General features: G+C 43.1%; 1 pseudogene; it reads left to right on the forward strand.

Annotated features, from left to right (window-relative positions):
• Positions 1 to 1,702: 1,702 nt before the first annotated feature.
• The window catches only part of LOC137097179 (protein FAM118A-like), a 60,757-nt pseudogene continuing 43,223 nt past the window's right edge, over positions 1,703 to 19,236 (forward strand).

Here is a 19,236-nt window from a genome sequence, read left to right on the forward strand (position 1 = left end):
CCACTTTTGGTTCAATGCCATAATTGGTAGAGTTCAGAATACTCTTTGATTGTAGGTGTACTATAAATCCCAGCAACTACAACTCACAAATGACAAAATCAAAAAATTTTGAGTGAAGGACATACGGTGGGTTGTTGGGTGTATGCTGTCCAAATTTGGTGTCAATTGGCCCACTGGTTTTTGAGTTCTGTTAATCCCACAAACGAACATTACATTTTTATTTATATACTAGCTGTCCCTACCACGCGTTGCTGTAGCCAACCTTCCCTCCCTCTTTCTCTCCTTCTTTCTTTCTTTCTCTCCTTCCTTCCCTCCCTCTTTTTCTTTCCGTTCTCCTTTCTTCCTTCTCTGTTTCTTTTCTCGCTTCCTTTGCTCTTTAGTTCCATCCTTCCTTGTCTCTTTCCTTCCTTCCCTCCCTCTTTCTTTCATTCCTTCTCTCCTTCCTTCCCTCTTTCACTTATTTCATTCTCTCCCTCCTTCTCTCCTTCCTGCCTTCTCTACCCTTCTTTCTTTTCTTCTTTATCTCCTTCCCTCCTTCTTTCCCTCCCTCTCTCCTTCCTTCCCTACTTGTCTTTCTTTCTTTCCTTCCCTCTTTCTCTCCCTCCTTCTCTCCTCCCATCCTTTTTTACCCTTCCTTTTTCCTTCTCTCATTCCCTCCTTATTTCCCTTCTTCTCTCCCTCCTTCCTTCTCTACCTTTCTTTATTTCCTTCTTTCTCTCCTTCCCTCCTTATTTCCCTTCTTCCTTCTCTACCCTTCTTTCTTTCCTTCCTTCTCTCCTTTCCTCCTCCTCTCTGTGTATGTGTTTTGTGTGTGTGTATATATGTATGTTTGTTTATATATATGTGGTTTTGTGCGTGCGTTGTATTAATTTTTTTGTTTGATTTTTTTTGGCTTTTTGAGTCCCTTCTGCTGTGTTTTTCAGTGTTTTTGTGAGTGGTGGTCACTCGTTGGCCTGAGAGATGTCTTGTGTCCAAATTTGGTGTCAATTCATCCAGTGGTTTTTGAGTTCTGTTAATCCCACAAACGAACATGACATTTTTATTTAGATAGATATTATTAGTAAAGCATTTTGTACCACCGATGACGCATCTAGAACACACTTGGCCAATATGACAAACTTTAAGTACTGATGGAGCTTCTCGGGCTTAACCTGGCACGATGTGAGTTGTAGTTCACCCACAACCTTATGCATTCTGTTCCACTAAAAAACTGACTGGGTTGTTGTAGGTTTTTCCGGGCTATATGGCCATGTTCTAGAGGTATTTTCTCCTGACGTTTCACCTGCATCTATGGCAAGCATCCTCAGAGGTTGTGAGGTCTGTTGGAACTAGGAAAATGGGTTTATATATCTGTGGAAAGACCAGGGTGGGACAAAGGACTCTTGTCTGCTGGAGCTAGGTGTGAATGTTTCAACTGACCACCTTGATTAGCACTTGATAGCCTGGCAGTCAGTTTGAACAGAAAAAAATATAAAGGAGTCTAGCAGTACTTTTGATATTAAGGGAAAGACATCTCTAGTGTAAACATTTTTGAAAGCTTATGCTAGTAATGTCTTTCTCTGGGCCCTCTGGGTAGTGAGGTCTCTTCCAAATATCCTCGGGTACCCAAGCGAGCAGAAGAATAACAATCCAGGCAGCCAACCAATCGGGGCTTAGCTTCCGAGATGCGGCTGCTCGGATTGGTCAACGACCCCCGCTTGACTGGGGCTGGCCAGCGGCGCGCGCAATTGGCCTGCTTTGGGACCTGCTGATGCTTTGGGCGTGCAGCGGCTCCTCGAGACAGACAGGAGGCTCTCTCTCACACTGTGGCCAGCCTCGGAGGAAGAGGAGGAGTTGCGGTCCTCTCGCTGGCTGGAGCCGGCCGAGGAAGAGCAGCCGCCAGCGGGGCCAGGTAAAGGGAGGCGGGCGGAAGAAGGAAGGGAGCCAGCGCTCTCGATCTGATCTGCAGTCCAGGCAGGAAGGGAGGCTTTGCAGGATTTGACCCATTTCTCAGGCTAAGCTGGAGGCCGTGTCCGTTGAGCTTCTCCTGCCCTTTCCGTCCTTGGGAGAGGCAAAAACCCCATTGCTTTGGTCCCAGAGAGCCTCCTTCCTTTCCCTTCCTTTCCTTTCTCTATTCCCCTTTCCTTTTTCCTTTCCTTTCCTTTCTCTATTCCTTTTTCCTTTCCTTTCCTTACCCATACCTTTACCTTAACATTAGGTAAAGGTAAAGGTAGTCCCTTGACATTAAGTCCAGTCATGTCTGACTCTGGGGTGTGGTGCTCATCTCCATTTCTAAGCCGAAGAGCCAGCGTTGTCCGTAGACACCTCCAAGGTCATGTGGCCAGCATGACTGCATGGAGCGCCGTTACCTTCCCGCCGGAGCAGTACCTATTGATCTACTCACATCTGCATGTTTTCGAACTGCTAGGTTGGCAGAAGCTAGGGCTGACAGCGGAAGCTCACGCCGCTCCCCGGAATCGAACCTGCGACCTTTCGATCAACAAGCTCAGCAGTTCAGTGCTTTAACCCACTGCGCCACCGGGGGCTCCATTAACATTAAGCATTAACATTAATCCTTAACATTAAGCATTCTCAATTAGCAGCCCATTAATCCAGTGTTATTCAACTTGGGGGTCGGGACCCCTGCGGGGGTCGTAAGGGGGTGTCAGAGGGGTCATCAAAGCCCATCAGAAAACAAAAGTATTTTCTGCTAGTCAAGGGGGTTCTATGTGGGAAATCTGGCCCAATTCTATCATTGGTCGTGTTGAGATTGCTCTTTGATTGTAGATGAACTATAAATCCCAGTGACTACAACAACTCCGAAAAGTCAAGGTGTATTTTCCCCGCACTCCACCAGTATTTATATTTGGGTATATTGAGTATTCCTGCCAAGTTTGGTCCTGATCCATCATTGTTTGAGTCCACAGTGCTCTCTGGAGGTAGGTGAACTACAACTCCCAAACTCAAGGTCAATGCGCACCAAACCCTTCCAGTATTTTCTATTGGTCGTGAGAGTTCTGTGTGCAAAGTTCAATTCCATCATTGGTGGCGCTCAGAATACTCTTAAATTGTAGGTGAACTATAAATCCCAGCAACTACAACTCCCAAATTACAAAATCAATTTTTTTGAGCGATGGTCACTCCTTTGGTTAGTAGGTGCCTTGTGTCCAAATTTGGCAGCAATTTGTCCAGTGGATTTTGAGTTATGATGTCACTCAGAATGAACAGAGTATATATATAGAGAGAGAGAGAGAGATTCTATATATTCTCTATAACACAGAGATGAGAAATACTGCCCTCTGACTTTTAAGTCTGGTCTTCACATTTCTGATAACCCAGTTCAAAGCAGATATTGTGGGATTTTATGTGGCTGTGTGGAAGGGCCCAGGGTTAATATGTCTTGGTGTAATTGTTGTTTGTCTTCAATTTGCTTCTAACCTGTAGTGACACTATTACAAGTTTTTACTGATGGAGTATTTCTGGCAGCATCTGCTCCTGTTGAATTTCTGCCTTTGATTTTCTGGGGAGTGATAGATAACGTAGCCATACCAAAAGGCATACACATATTGTTGAGCCAGAGCAGCTAATAGTTTGTTAGTAATATGCATGAAACTAGGTTAGAAGAAATATCTGTAGTAAGCTTATTTGTGTTGCAGGATAATTATGGGCAGTTCTTCCCTGTTATATACAGTATTTACTCTGCCTTTATCCTCCTTGTATGCCCCCCACACCATGTCATTTGACTTCAAACTCTGAAAGATATTTTACTACCTTCTTTTGAAAATAGAAATAAGTCCCGAACACACAAAAAACAGATCACAGGCATCTTGTTCTTAGCACACTTCTTCTCCAAGTGGTCTTTTATTTGCTTTTCCTTCTTTGAGGTTGCATTCCTCAACGTGGTGTGTTAGCTAGTCTTCTCTTTAGTATATTCTTGTTATTGTTTGAGCTCTGAAATCATGGAAAATCTTAAGCCATAAATTCCATCTGTCCGGCTGGGTTGTTAAGCACTGGTTGTCTGCATGTGGCTGCTGGATTATTTACTCTTTCTTCAGATGTAGTTTCTAGTTTTCCTTTGAGGAATCATAGCCATGTTAACAGTAACAGCAGGACTTGGCATCCGGATGCCAAAGAGCACTGCCCGAGGTCAAATAACAGGCTGTCATCATTGGTCAAAATAGCAGTGCTAATGTCTTCTATTTTTAGTTGCCAAGTCAGAGTAGCTCCTGTGTCATGTCTCTTCTTAAAGGATGGGCGAGGGCCCAATTACGCTAAAGGAGTCGATTCTGTCTGTTCTTGGAAGCTAAACAGGTTCAGTCTTGGTTAATACTTGGATGGGAGATCACTGACAATACAAGGTGCTGTAGATTGTATTGCAGAAACTGGCAAAACTAATAATAATAATAATAATAATAATAATAATAATAATAATCTTTATTTATACCCCTCCACCATCTCCCCAAAGGGGACTCGGGGCAGCTTACATGAGGCCAAGCCCAGAAATACAATTACAACAAAATACAATAAAATAAAACCAAACAACAAAACTAATATCACAATAAGATTAATAAAGCATAGGAATACAATAAAAACAAAACAATGCAATGAGAAATCAATCACAGTGAGCGGGTTACGTGTATAACATAAAACGGTAAAAACTCTGGATGAGAAAATGAAAAGGGAAATGGGTTGTTGTAGGTTTTTCCGGGCTATATGGCCATGTTCTAGAGGCATTTTCTCCTGACGTTTCGCCTGCATCTATGGCAAGCATCCTCAGAGGTAGTGAGGGCTACCTCTGAGGATGCTTGCCATAGATGCAGGTGAAACGTCAGGAGAAAATGCCTCTAGAACATGGCCATATAGCCCGGAAAAACCTACAACAACCCAGTGATTCTGGCCATGAAAGCCTTAAAAAAAAAAAGGGAAATGTTGGAGAGAAATACAGGGTTAGTCAAAATGAATAGGCCAATAAGATGTACAATAAAAGTACAACATTGTGGGAGGAACGACAGAAAGGAGGTACATAGTCACTCTCCGAAAACGCACTAACTCTGTTGCTTGCCTAAGAAAACCCTATGAAATGCATGGGTTGCCATCAGTCAACCGCTGACATGAAGGCACAAAGATGTACACAAACACAATGTAGTAGTCTAAACAAATCTCTGCTAGACATTTGTAGTTAAAATTGAGTACTATTTGTAACCTGGCTGTCAGTAGTTCAATTAACACAAAAGCGTAAAGGCACAGTTTTTGTTTTGATTGATATTTAGTATTATTTTAAAAATCCAAAACACCACCTTTACTGGATCAGTCAAAAGGGATAAAATATTAACTTTCAAATGGCTTCTTCATCAGGCACATACATTAAAAATTATTGTGTGGGATGGGTTGTTGTTGTTCATTCCTTCAGTCGTTTCTGACTCTTCGTGATCTCATGGACCAGCCCATGCCAGAGCTCCCTGTCGGTCGTCACCACCCCCAGCTCCTTCAAGGTCAATCCAGTCACTTCAGGGATGCCATCCATCCATCTTGCCCTTGGTCGGCCCCTCTTCCTTTTTCCTTCCATTTTCCCCAGCATCATTGTCTTCTCTAAGCTTTCCTTTCTTCTCATGATGTGGCCAAAGTACTTCATCTTGGCCAAGATGAAGTGGGATTGGTAGCATCCACATATTTAGTATTTAGGTATGTGATATTGTCTTGTAGTTTATTAAATGTGTTTGTATGAATATATATCTTCAAGTTGCCTGATGATTCATGGTAAAACCATTTATTTTATTGGGTTTTCTTAGGCAGGGTATACTCAAAGGTGATTTTTCCAGTTCCTTCCTCTGAAATATAGCCTACAGCACCTGGGAACATTGACAATTTCCCATTCAAGTAATAACTATTAAGTATCGTTGAAGGCTTTCATGGCCAGAATCACTGGGTTGTTGTAGGTTTTTTCGGGCTATATGGCCATGTTCTAGAAGCATTTCTCCTGACGTTTCGCCTGCATCTATGGCAAGCATCCTCAGAGGTAGTGAGGTCTGTTGGAACTAGGAAAAAGGGTTTATATATCTGTGGAATGACAAGAGTCCTTTGTCCGGGTGAGACAAAGGACTCTTGTCTGCTGGAGCTAGGTGTGAATGTTTCAACTGACCACCCTGATTAGCATTTGCCTGGCAGTGCCTGGAGCAATCTTTTGTTGAGAGGTGATTAGATGTCCTTGTTTGTTTCCTCTCTGTTGTTTTGCTGTTGTAATTTTAGAGTTTTTAAATACTGGTAGCCAGATTTTGTTCATTTTCATGGTTTCCTCCTTTCTGTTGAAATTGTCCACATGCTTGTAGATTTCAATGGCTTCTCTGTGTAGTCTGACATGGTGGTTGTTGGAGTGATCCAGCATTTCTGTGTTCTCAAATAATATGCTGTGTCCAGGTTGGTTATTAAGGTGCTCTGCTATGGCTGACTTCTCTGGTTGAAGTGGTCTGCAGTGCCTTTCATGTTCCTTGATTCGTGTTTGGGCAATGCTGCGGTTGGTGGTCCCTATGTAGACTTCTCCACAGCTGCATGGTATACGGTAGACTCCTGCAGAAGTGAGAGGATCCCTCTTGTCCTCTGCTGAACATAGTGTATTTGTTGGATTTTCTTGGTGGGTCTGTAGATAGTTTGTATGTTGTATTTCCTCATCAGCTTCCCTATGCGGTCAGTGGTTCCCTTGATGTATGGCAAGAACACTCTTCCTCTGGGTGGATCTTCATCTTTACTCTCGTGGTTTGTTCTTGGTCTTGCAGCTCTTCTGAAGTCTGAGGTGGAGGTAGAGCCCAGTTGGCCTGTAGAGCCCAGTTGAGGTGGTTCAGTTCATCTTGGAGGAGGTGGGGTTCGCAGATTCTTTTTACACGGTCTGCCAAGGCTTTAATGGTCCTTCTTTTTTGACTTGGGTGATGGTTGGAGTTTTTATGTAGACCTCTATCTGTGTGTGGGGGTTTTCTGTAAACGATGTGACCCAATTGTTGATCTGGTTTGCGGATAACTAGGACATCTAGAAAAGGCAGTCTTCCTTCATTTTCTTTTTCCATGGTGAATTGGATGTTTGGGTGGATGCTGTTGAGATGGTCCAGGAACCTGTTGAGTTCTTCTCCTCCATGGCTCCAAATGGTGAAGGTGTCATCCACATATCTGAACCATATCGTGGGCTTTTTTTTTTGCTGTTTCCAGGGCTTGTTTTTCAAAGTGTTCCATGTAGAAATTAGCTATGACCGGGCTGAGAGGGCTCCCCATAGCTACTCCATCTTTCTGTTTGTAGAATGCATTGTCCCACTGAAAGTAACTGGTGGTGAGGCAATGGTGAAACAGTAATACTGGATTCTGTCTTCTCCAGCAGCTTCTGTCTTGTAGTATATGAACAATTTTCAGTTTGTTTTCTCATTGTACCACAGCATAATTATGAAATTCCAAATAATAAACATGAACAACACACAGTAAACCGATGTGTTATTTTTTACACTTCTGTCTCTAGGTAAGAGTGTTTGCATAATTGTTCACATGCTTCCACCACAACCATTAATGAGGAAGTCATTCACCATTATGCTCATGTCAACGCAGTGGTCTGTTGCTTTCTGCTTCTAAGGAGTAGGATATTAGCTGTACTTTTTGAAGTTTTGGTGCCATGGCTTCTGAAGTGATATCTTGGTTGGCTATATGGTCATGGCTTGACACAAAATTGTTTCAACCATTTTCCAGCTGTGTCAGACAGTGATCCTCAACCTTGCTAATGCTGCGACCCCTTAATGCCGTTCCTCATGTTGTGATGACTGCCAACCATAAAATTATTTTCGTTCACAACTGTAATTTTGCTACTGTTATGAATTGTAATGTAAATATCTGATATGCTGGATGTATTTTCATTCACTGGACCAAATTTGGCATAAATATACAATATGCTCAAATTTGAGTACTGGTAGGGTTGGGGAGGATTGATTTTGTCATTTGGGAGTTGTAGTTTCTGGGATTTATAGTTCAACTACAATCAAAGAGCATTCTGACCGCCACCAACGATGGAATTGAACTTTACACACAGAACTCCCATGACAAGTAGAAAAACTGGAAGGGTTTGGTGGGCATTGACCTTGAGTTTGGGAGTTGTAGTTCACCTACATCCAGAGAGCACTGTGGACTCAAACAATGATGGATCTGGATCAAACATGGCACAAATACTCAATATGCCCAAATGTGAACACTGGTGGAGTTTGAGGAAAATAGACCTTGACATTTGGGAGTTGTAGTTGCTCAGATTTATAGTTCATCCATAATCAAAGAGCATTCTGAACTCCACCAACGATGGAATTGAACCAAACTTGGCACACAGAACTCCCATGACCAACAGAAAATACTGGAAGGGTTTGGTGGGCATTGACCTTGAGTTTAGAAGTTGTAGTTCACCTACATCCAGAGAGCACTGTGGACTCAAACAATGAAGGATCTAGACTAAACTTGGCATGAATACTCCATATGCCCAAATATGAAGACAGATGGAGTTTGGGGAAAATAGACCTTGACATTTGGGAGTTGTAGTTGCTGAGATTTATAGTTCACCTACAATCAAAGAGCATTCTGAACCCACCAATGATAGTATTGGGCCAAGCTTCCCACACAGAACCCCCATGGCCAACTGAAAATACTGTGTTTTCTCATGGTCTTTGATGACCCCTCTGACATTCCCTCACGATCCCCCCAGAGGTCCTGACCTCCAGGTTGAGAAACACTGGTCTAGGATATAATGTTTTCCCATTGCAACCTCCCAATTAAGACCAAAGCCTTAACAATTATTTATTTATTTTATTTACAGTATTTATATTCCACCCTTCTCACCCCGCAGGGGACTCAGGGCGGATTACCATGTACATATACATGGCAAACATGCAATGCCACAGACACACAACATATATAGACAGACACACAGAGGCCATTTAACATTCCAGCTTCATGAGGGTATTCTGGCCAACAGGGGAGCTGTCGCTTCACCATCCATTTGTGACACTGATGCAGTACTTTCCTCATTCTTTGCATGCTTGCTGGAGATTTTTATGGTGTCGTAAATGAGTTAAATTTGCCTCCCTGCATAAGCAATACCTAAATTTCCTACTTGACAGATGCAACAGTCTTTCTGGCTGCAAAGGTAGACAGCGAGCTACACAATGGTCGGAAGCTCACTCTGACCCAGGCTGGCTTCGAAATCATGACCTTTCAGTCAGTAGTGATCTAATGCAGCTGACTTCCAGCCAGCTGTGCCACAGTCCCGGTGCTAACAATGATACTAGTAGCAATTAATATATGGCAAAAATATAAATACAGCAGTTGAACATAGTAGTAGGTCTGCTGTTTTGGTATTTGGCCACACATAAATGAGACTTTGTTTCATTCTTTAAATTTGCCATAGTCTCAGGAGTCTTTTTGCATAGTTCAGTAATTTCCATCACATTTGTTTTTCTGATTAGGGTTGGGTCTCTACAGAGGTAGCTAGCACTCAATCCACAGAGTAATGGTATGCATACATTGGATTAGTCCAGCTGATTTGCCCAATTTTTAAAATTGACTTCTTTGTTGATCAGTGTTTCATTCCCAGTTAAAGTCTATGGAATACCTGTATTCTTATTTCATAGGATTGGGAGACATGGATTCCGCTGAAAGGACAACAAATAGAAGTGAACAAAAATCAAGGTAAAAGCAACCTTATCAATGATGTGCATTTTCAAACTCTATGTGAGTCATGCTTGTTGCTATTTTGTAGGGCTTTTTTGACATAAAAATAAAAAACACCTATAAATAAGTTTACAAATGGAAAGCTGTGTAATGCTACCAAAACCACCTATTTCCCCCCCCCCCCCCCAATTATTATTACTGTTGGTTGGGCAAATGAGTTAGTCTCAATGGTAACCAAAACGGAAATGCAAAAGCAGTCCATTATTTTCTATAGGGCCAGATGGAAATCCATTTGATGTCTAACCCAGTAGTTGCAGAGGTTCCCACTCTGGATACCTTTAGTGGTGTACAGTGAAAACAAATCCAACCACTCCTTCTTCTAGCATGCTACAGTGGCTGAATGAATAAGTCAGGTGTTGGGAATTTATGGCCTTCTACATATTGCCCTGCTCAGTAGAGTCAGTGGTATGGGATCATGAGGGCTATACTTCGGCAACATATGGAGAAACATACATTTCCAGCCCTGGACTACATCTGCTTATCAGAGACATTAAGATACAGTGGACACATTTCTTATTTATTTATTTACAACATTTCTACCCCGCACTTCTCAACCCCGGGGGGGGGACGGACTCAGAGCGGCTAACACAAGCGATAATTCGATGCCACAATATCAATAAACAACAATATAAAACCATAAATGCATAACAGATTAAAAACAGTAACATTAATTATATAATCACATAGCCGTTTCCAATTATCATAACAGTCGTATGGTCCAGTTTAATGTTCAAAATGCCGCTGTGCCCGCTAGCCGAAAGCCTGGTTCCAAAACCACGATTTTAGTTTTTTCGTAAGGAAAGGAGGGAGGACCCCGATCTAATCTCGCTGGGTAGCGAATTCTACAAGCAGGGGTCACCAACAAGAAGGCCCTGTCCCTCGTCCCCACCAGGCGTGTTTGCGAGGCCGGTGGGACTGAGAGCAGGGCCTTCCCAGGAGATCTTAAGCTATGAGGCGGACCGTAGAGGGAGATACGTTCGGACAAGCAAGCTGGGCCGGAACCGTATAGGGCTTTATAGGCCAAGACCAGCAATTTGAATTGTGCTCAGAAATGGACCGGCAGCCAGAGGAGCTGACAGAGCAGGGGGGTGGTGTGCTCCCTGTATGGCGCTGAGTAATCTGGCTGCTGCCCGTTGGACTAGTTGGAGTTTCTGAACAGTCTTCAAAGGCAACCCCAAGTAGAGTGTGTTGCAGTAATCTATTTTGGATGTAACCAGAGCGAGGACCACCATGGCCAGATCAGACTACCCAAGGTACACGCGCAGCTGGTGCACATGCTTTAACTGTGCAAAAGCTCCCCTGGGCACCGCTGAGACCTGGAGTTCCAGACTCAGCGATGAATCCAGGATCACTCCCAAGTTGCGAACCTGTGTTTTCAGGGGGAGTGTAACCCCATCCAACACAGGTTGTAACCCTATGCCCTGTTCGGCCTTTCGACTGACCAGGAGGACCTCCATCTTTTCTGGATTCAATTTCAATTTGTTAGCCCTTTATCCAGTCCGACACAGCAGCCAAGTACCGGTTCAAGGTCTGGACAGCCTCCTTAGTGACAGGAGGGAAGGAGTGACAGATTTGGACATCATCTGTGTACAGATAACATCTTACTCCAAAACTCCGGATGATCTCCCCCAGCAGCTTCATGTAGATGTTAAACAGCATCAGGGACAGTATTGAGCCCTGAGGAACTCCACAAAACAACGATTGTGGAGTCGAATAGGTGTCACCCAATAACACCTTCTGGGACTGTCCCTCCAGGAAAGGTTGCTGTGAGTTTTCTGGGCTGTATGGCCATGTTCCAAAAGTATTCTCTCTGACGTTTCGCCCACATCTATGGCAGGCATCCTCAGAGGTTGCGAGTCTGTTGGAAACTAGGCAAGTGATGTTTATATATCTGTTTATAATCTCACTTGTTTAGTTTCTAACAGACCTCACAACCTTTGAGGATGTCTGCCATAGATGTGCATGAAACATCAGGAGAGAATCTTTCTGCAACATGGCTATACAGCCCAGAGAACTCACAGCAACCCAGTGATTCTGGCCATGAGAGCCTTCGACAACAAAGCAGTATCTCCAAGTCCTATCTCTGCAAGGCGTCCCAAAAGGAAACCGTAGTCAACGGTATCGTAGGCCGCTGAGAGTTCCAGCAGAACTAACGGGCACACTCCCCCTGTCCAGCTACATGCTTACAAAAGGACATGTTCAAAAGGTTCAAGGTTGCAAAGGGCATCCAAATTCACTAGCATCCAAAGGGCATGTGGCAGCAGACACATAAAAGTCTGCATGAGCTATATTTCTGTAAATAGTCTCAGCCCCAGTGAAAAGACTAAGGATCTCATCACATTAAGACTGGGATCTGCCACACACTGTGGTGATTCCGGTGGAGCCTGCAGAATCTGTGCCCTGTATCGACCATTAATGGTATAATCACATAGCCATTTCCAATTATCATAACAGTCGTATGGTCCAGTTCAACGTTCAAAGTGCCGCTGTATCCGCTAGCCGAAAGCCTGGTTCCAAAACCACGATTTTAGTTTTTTCCTAAAGGAAAGAAGGGAGGACCCCAATCTAATCTCGCTGGGGAGGGAATTCTACAAGCAGGGGTCACCAACAAGAAGGCCCTGTCTCTCATCCCTACCAGACACGTTTGCGGGGCTGGTGGGACCGAGAGCAGGGCCTTCCCAGTAGATCTTAAGCTACGAGGTGGAACGTAGAGGGAGATACGTTCGGACAAGTAAGCTGGGCCGGAACCGTATAGGGCTTTATAGGCCAAGACCAGCACTTTGAATTGTGCTTGGAAATGGACCGGCAGCCAGTGGAGCTGACATAGCAGGGGGGTGGTATCGGCCAACTTCCCCTCACCTCATCCCATGAGGGAAGTATCCACTGCCCGGCTTTCCCCTGTTGTTGCCTATGCAACACGGGAAGCCTCCTTGTTGCAGCCACAGTGCCTACGACACTCCCTCTTCACTTGCACCACAGAGCCATGCTGGAAGTAGATCTACATCATGGGATGGGAGTCGGCGGCCTCTGTGCCGCAAGTGAAGAGGGAATGTTGTACAATGGGCAATTTTGTCCATGAGTTGAGGTTGTAATAGTGAAATCAGAAAAGTTTTGATTTTTTAAAAAGTTGTTTTTATTTAGAATAAGTTGGCTCCACGAGATTGGAGCTGGAAAAAGAAAGATAGGCATACTGTGTTTTCATCTTGAGTACATAAAAAGTGTGGGAAGAAAGTAGGAAAGAAGACCATAAAAAGAAAAGAAAGAAGAAGAGAGTTAAAAGAGAAAGAAAAAAAGAAGAAAAAATGGAAAAGTGGGGCAACGAGGAAGGGGTGGTTAAAATACTTCCAGGACCACCCAGGTTTGGGAAATATCGCATTTCTCTTATCTTCGTTTGCCTAAATCGTCATTCTTATTGATACTCCTTCAAGTTTTTTTCATAAATTCTTGATATACATTTCTTTATTTTCATTTTTTATTAATTCCAAAAAGCTTCTCCAGTCCGTTCTTTGAGGTTTTACACTATTTTATGAAATTTTATGTGTAAGTATATCCATGTTCATAATATCCATTGTTTTTAGTATCCAAAGTTTTGATTTTTGACTAGTTTGCCAGCCAGTCCAAACTGTGCACTCACAAGACTTCTTTTCTGCAGTCAACTAGGAGTGGAATTAAAATGCTGACTCGACACAGAACAACTAGTCATGCTTTTCCTCATCACCAGTATCCTGCTAATTTTTCAATCCTCATCAGCAGAAATCCTCCTCTAAATTAATTAAACTGTTTTTCAAAAACTCTATGCTAACACTGCCCATTCTTGTCATTGACCAAATGTTTTTTAACCTATTAGTCAAATAACAGGTTAATCGAAAGCCTCTCTTTGGCCTTTGATACCGTCGACCACGGTATCCTTCTGGGACGCCTCGCAGGAATGGGTCTTGGGGGTACTGCTTTGCAGTGGCTCCGGTCCTTCCTCGAGGGTCGCTCCCAGAAGGTGTCACTAAGGGACTCCTGCTCGACTCCTCGGCCATTGTACTGTGGAGTCCCGCAGGGTTCAGTACTGTCCCCTGTGTTGTTTAACATATACATGAAGCCGTTGGGAGAAAGTCTGACTTGGCCACAGTGGTCCACGCTTTGGTTACATCCTGTTTAGATTACTGCAACGCTCTCTGCGTGGGGTTGCCTCTGAAGACTGCCTGGAAGCTGCAGTTAGTCAAACGCTCGGCAGCCAGACTACAAACGGGTGCTGGGTACAGGGAGCACACCACTCCACTGTTACACCAGCTCCACTGGCTGCCAATTAGCTTCCGAGCACAATTCAAAGTGCTGGTGTTAACATATAAAGCCCTAAACGACTCTGGCCCTGTTTACCTCTCCAAACGTATTCTCCCCTATGAACCATCAAGATTATTAAGATCGTCTGGAGAGGCCCTGCTCTCGGTCCCACCGGCCTCGCAAGCGCGTCTGTTGGGGATGAGGGACAAGGCCTTCTCGGTGGTGGCCCCTCGACTCTGGAACTCTCTCCCACCGGAGATCAGAACCGCCCCTTCTATCCTGACATTCAGGAAGCAGGTGAAGACGTGGTTATGGAGACAGGCATTCGACGAGTGAGCCAACACCCTGAGATATGGATGGAGGATGATGAACACCGATTTTAGTGGGTAGATGCGGGGAATGCCGTGGATGTAGCATACCTGGATTTCAGTAAGGCCTTCGACAAGGTCCCCCATGACCTTCTGGCAAGGAAACTAGTCCAATGTGGGCTAGGCAAAACTACGGTGAGGTGGATCTGTAATTGGTTAAGTGGATGAACACAGAGAGTGCTCACTAATGCTTCCTATTCATCTTGGAAAGAAGTGACAAGTGGAGTGCCGCAGGGTTCCGTCCTGGGCCCGGTCCTGTTCAACATCTTTATTAATGACTTAGATGAAGGGCTAGAAGGCATGATCATCAAGTTTGCAGACGACACCAAATTGGGAGGGATAGCCAATAGTCCAGAGGACAGGAGCAGAATTCAAAACGATCTTGACAGATTAGAGAGATGGGCCAAAACTAACAAAATGAAGTTCAACAGTGACAAATGCAAGATACTCCACTTTGGCAGAAAAAATGAAATGCAAAGATACAGAATGGGGGAGGCCTGGCTCGAGAGCAGTACGTGTGAAAAAGATCTTGGAGTCCTCGTGGACAACAAGTTAAACATGAGCCAACAATGTGATGTGGCGGCAAAAAAAGCCAATGGGATTTTGGCCTGCATCAACAGGAGCATAGTGTCTAGATCTAGGGAAGTAATGCTACCCCTCTATTCTGCTTTGGTTAGACCACACCTGGAATATTGTGTCCAATTCTGGGCACCACAATTCAAGAGAGATATTGACAAGCTGGAATGTGTCCAGAGGAGGGCGACTAAAATGATCAAGGGTCTGGAGAACAAGCCCTGGAGAACAAGCTTAGGGAACTTGGCATGTTTAGCCTGAAGAAGAGAAGGCTGAGAGGAGATATGATAGCCATGTATAAATATGTGAGAGGAAGCCACAGGGAGGAGGGAGCAAGCTTGTTTTCTGCTTCCTTGGAGACTAGGACGCGGAACAATGGCTTCAAACTACAAGAGAGGAGATTCCATCTGAACATGAGGAAGAACTTCCTGACTGTGAGAGCCGTTCAGCAGTGGAACTCTCTGCCCCGGAGTGTGGTGGAGGCTCCTTCTTTGGAAGCTTTTAAGCAGAGGCTGGATGGCCATCTGTCAGGGGTGATTTGAATGCAATATTCCTGCTTCTTGGCAGGGGGTTGGACTGGATGGCCCATGAGGTCTCTTCCAACTCTTTGATTCTATGATTCTATTGAACGTAATTGCTGTTTTAATGTTTTAATGTTTTACTGTAATATGAAGTATGATGTTTTATTGACTGTATGTGATACTATTATTTATTTATTTATTTATTTATTTATTATTGGAAACTGGTCTGAGTCCCTCAAGAGAGGTAAGAAGGTCGGTATACAAAACTTTTAAATAAATAAATAATAATAAATAATAAAATAATTACTTGATTAGGTTCTTGTGGGTTTTTTCGGGCTATAGAGCCATGTTCTAGAGGCATTTCTCCTGACGTTTCGCCTGCATCTATGGCAAGCATCCTCAGAGGTTGTGAGGTCTGTTGGAAGTAGGAAAAATATAGGTATGTTCAGCATGGCCAAAGATAGATTTTCTGCTTGGTGTCTGCTGTCTAGGAAATTTTTAAAAAGCCTTATACGGAGACAACCCCAGGAGCTCCTGTTGGTAATTGGAACTGGCGTGAGCGCAGCGGTGGCACCCGGAATTCCAGCCCTTTGCTCTTGGCGGAGCTGCACTGAGGCTGTTGAGCTATTGTCCAAAAAAGTTGAGAGAGTTTTTTTTAATTTGGGGAACTTGTTCTCCTTTGTAGACAGAGATCAGGAGTTCACACATGTCTTCCTGGATCTTGGTTATTTGTGTTCAGAGGCATTCTGCATTCATGTGAAATTCCAGCGGGCTGCTCGCAGCTTTCAAAACCCAGTCCTCATGATCCTGGTTGATCATAAATACATAATCATGCAAAGAGATGACTTAGTAGGATTACTTCTGGCTGTTTGAAGCTGTGGGTGGCAGAAAGCGGCGATATGGGAATTTTTCTTTCACTGGATTTTTAATCTTGTGCATATTTACAGGGTCTTTTGTATCAAAAAGACATCCCAAAAGAGTTGTGTATATGTTTAACCCTAAATAAGATATACAAGGAAGTAAGCCAGGCTTGCTGCCAATAAAATGTGCATACAATTACAGCCTGAAATGATCAAAGACTTAGAGAATTTACTTGTTTGGCAAGCCCAAAACATCAGAGACTTCTTGGTACAGAACTGTGTTTGGCAAACTGTAGCTCATAAGCTCCATATGGCCCTCTAAGCCATTTTTGTGATCCCTAGTGGAATTAACATATGTATCTTCAGTATATATAAAAGCCAATGTGTATACTCGTATGCACATTTGTATCACAAAGGCTTTTAGATGATAATCTATATAAATAAAAATGTAATATTCGTTTGTGGGATTAACACAACTCAAAAACCACTAGGGAAATTGACACCAAATTTGGACACAAGACACCTAACAACCCATTGTATGTCATTCACTCAAAAAAATTTGACTTGTCATTTGGGAGTTGTAGTTGCTGGGATTTATAGTTCACCTACAATCAAAGAGCATTCTGAACTCCACCAATTATGAAATTGAACCAAACATGGCATATAGGACTCCCATGACCAACTGAAAACACTAGAAGGGTTTGGTGGGCATTGACCTTGAGTTTGGGAGTTGTAGTTCACCTACATCCATAGAGCACTGTGGACTCAAACAATGATGGATCTAGACCAAACTTGGCACAAATATTCCATATGCTCAAATATAAACACAGATATTGGGGAAAATAGATCTTGACATTTGGGAGTTGTAGCTACTGGGATTTATAGTTCACCTGCAATCAAGGACCATTCTAAACCCCACAAATGACAAAATTGGGGCAAATTTCCCACACAGAACCACCATGACCAAGAGAAAATACTTAAGGCCATCCAGTCCAACTCTTCACCAGGGCAAGAAAATGTAATCAAAGCCCTCCTGACAAAGAGCCATCCAGCCATAGATATTGATAGATAGATATGATTCACACACACACACACACACACACAAATATAGTATCATAGATTTGAAAGGGACCTCTAAAGAAGGACAATTATATGTTCCATATTCCAGAGTAGGCAAACCGGACACTCTCCACATCAACACTGACAAAGAAACAACAAGAAATACTGTTTACCCAGAAGCATAAAGAAATTACATATATTAGAAACCCACACTTTCACATTACTTTATTTTCCAGATCACCAGGCTTGGCCACAGCAACACTTGGCAGGGGATGGCTAGTGTATATTAAAAATAATCCTGCCTATTCAGAGCAATTAAAAAGCCGGGCCAAGGCTAGTGCAAACTCAAAAATAAAACCGTTTAGGTCAAGGGTCCTCAAACTTTTTAAACAGAGGGCCAGGTCACAGTCCCTCAAACTGTTGGAGGGCCTGATTATAATTTGAAAGAAAGAAAAAACATGAATGAATTCCAGTGTACAATCAGCATATCTTATTTGTAGTGCAAAAACCACTTAAAACAATACATTAATTATAATGAAGAACAATTTTAACAAATATAAACTTATTAGTATTTCAATGGGAAGTGTGGGCCCGCTTTTGGCTGATGAGATAGGGTTGTTGTTGTTGTTGTTGTTGTTGTTGTTGTTGTTGTGTGCTTTCAGGTCATTTCAGACTTAGGTTGACCCTGAGCAAGGGCCGGGTAAATGACCTTGGAGGGCCGTATCTGGCCCCCGGGCCTTACTTTAAGAACCCCTGGTTTAGGTCTTTATAAGTTATGACCTGCACCTTGAATTTGGGTCAGCAACTTATCGCAGCCAAGGAAGCTGTTTTAATAGAGGCGTTGTATGTTTCCTATAGTGTGCTCCTGTAAGGAGCCTGGCTGCTGTCCGTTGTACCAGTTTAAACTTCCGGGCCGTCTTCAAGGGCAGCCCGATGTAGAGTGCATTGCAGTAGTCCAGTCTGGATGTAAGCAAGGCGTGGACCGCCCTGGCCAAGTCAGACTTCACAAGGTATGAACTTGGAAACTTGGCTAAAACTTTATAGGACTGCTCAGTATTAAGACAGCTATGCATTTGGTGGCTTCAAAGTTTAGTAAAACTTTGCTAAAGTTTTGTAGTACTTTTACTAAAGCTTTTATTTCTCTGTGGTGGTGTTATTTTTTCTTCCCAGCGCACAGGAGATGCCAAGCCTAACTTTTTCCAGGACTGCCTATTGGAGGTCTTTGATAACTTGGAGCAACACATTCAGAATCCTGTTCTCCTGCAGGCAATCCTCCGACTCATGGAGAGGGGCACAATGGTGCTCACCACCAACTATGATAACTGACTCGAAATGTTTGGTCAGCAACAAAATAAGCCCATGGTATCTCTTGACTTGAAAGATAAGGACCAGGTATGATAAGACTGATAAATATGCTTTGGGAAATTGTCCATCTCCACTCTGTGTTTAGAAAACACACATCATTTAACACTGTAAGAGAATTTCAGCTAAAGAGAAACCAATTTCTGACCGCTAGTGTCCTAGCTAATGAGGGGATAAAAGTCTCAAGTTTGGGATGTGTAGTCAGATGAAGCATCCTTTAGAATAACGCTAAGTTCTTGTCCTTGTTTCATGGAAGCCTTGCTTTGACGATTCGTGCTCATATCCTTCTTGTTTCATGGTTTTGATTCCTGGATTTACTGATTACTTACCCAGGCCTTGGATGAATGTATTCCTGATTTTCTAGATTATATTATTTTATTTATTTATTTATTTGGTACTCTTGTATACCGCTAATATCTCAGCCTATATGGCGACTCATTGCGGTTTACAATATATTTAAAACAACAATATTCCGATTTAGAAATATAAAAATAAAATATAAAA

The sequence above is a fragment of the Anolis sagrei genome, chromosome 5, assembly GCF_037176765.1.
Source record: "Anolis sagrei isolate rAnoSag1 chromosome 5, rAnoSag1.mat, whole genome shotgun sequence".
NCBI lineage: Eukaryota > Metazoa > Chordata > Lepidosauria > Squamata > Dactyloidae > Anolis > Anolis sagrei.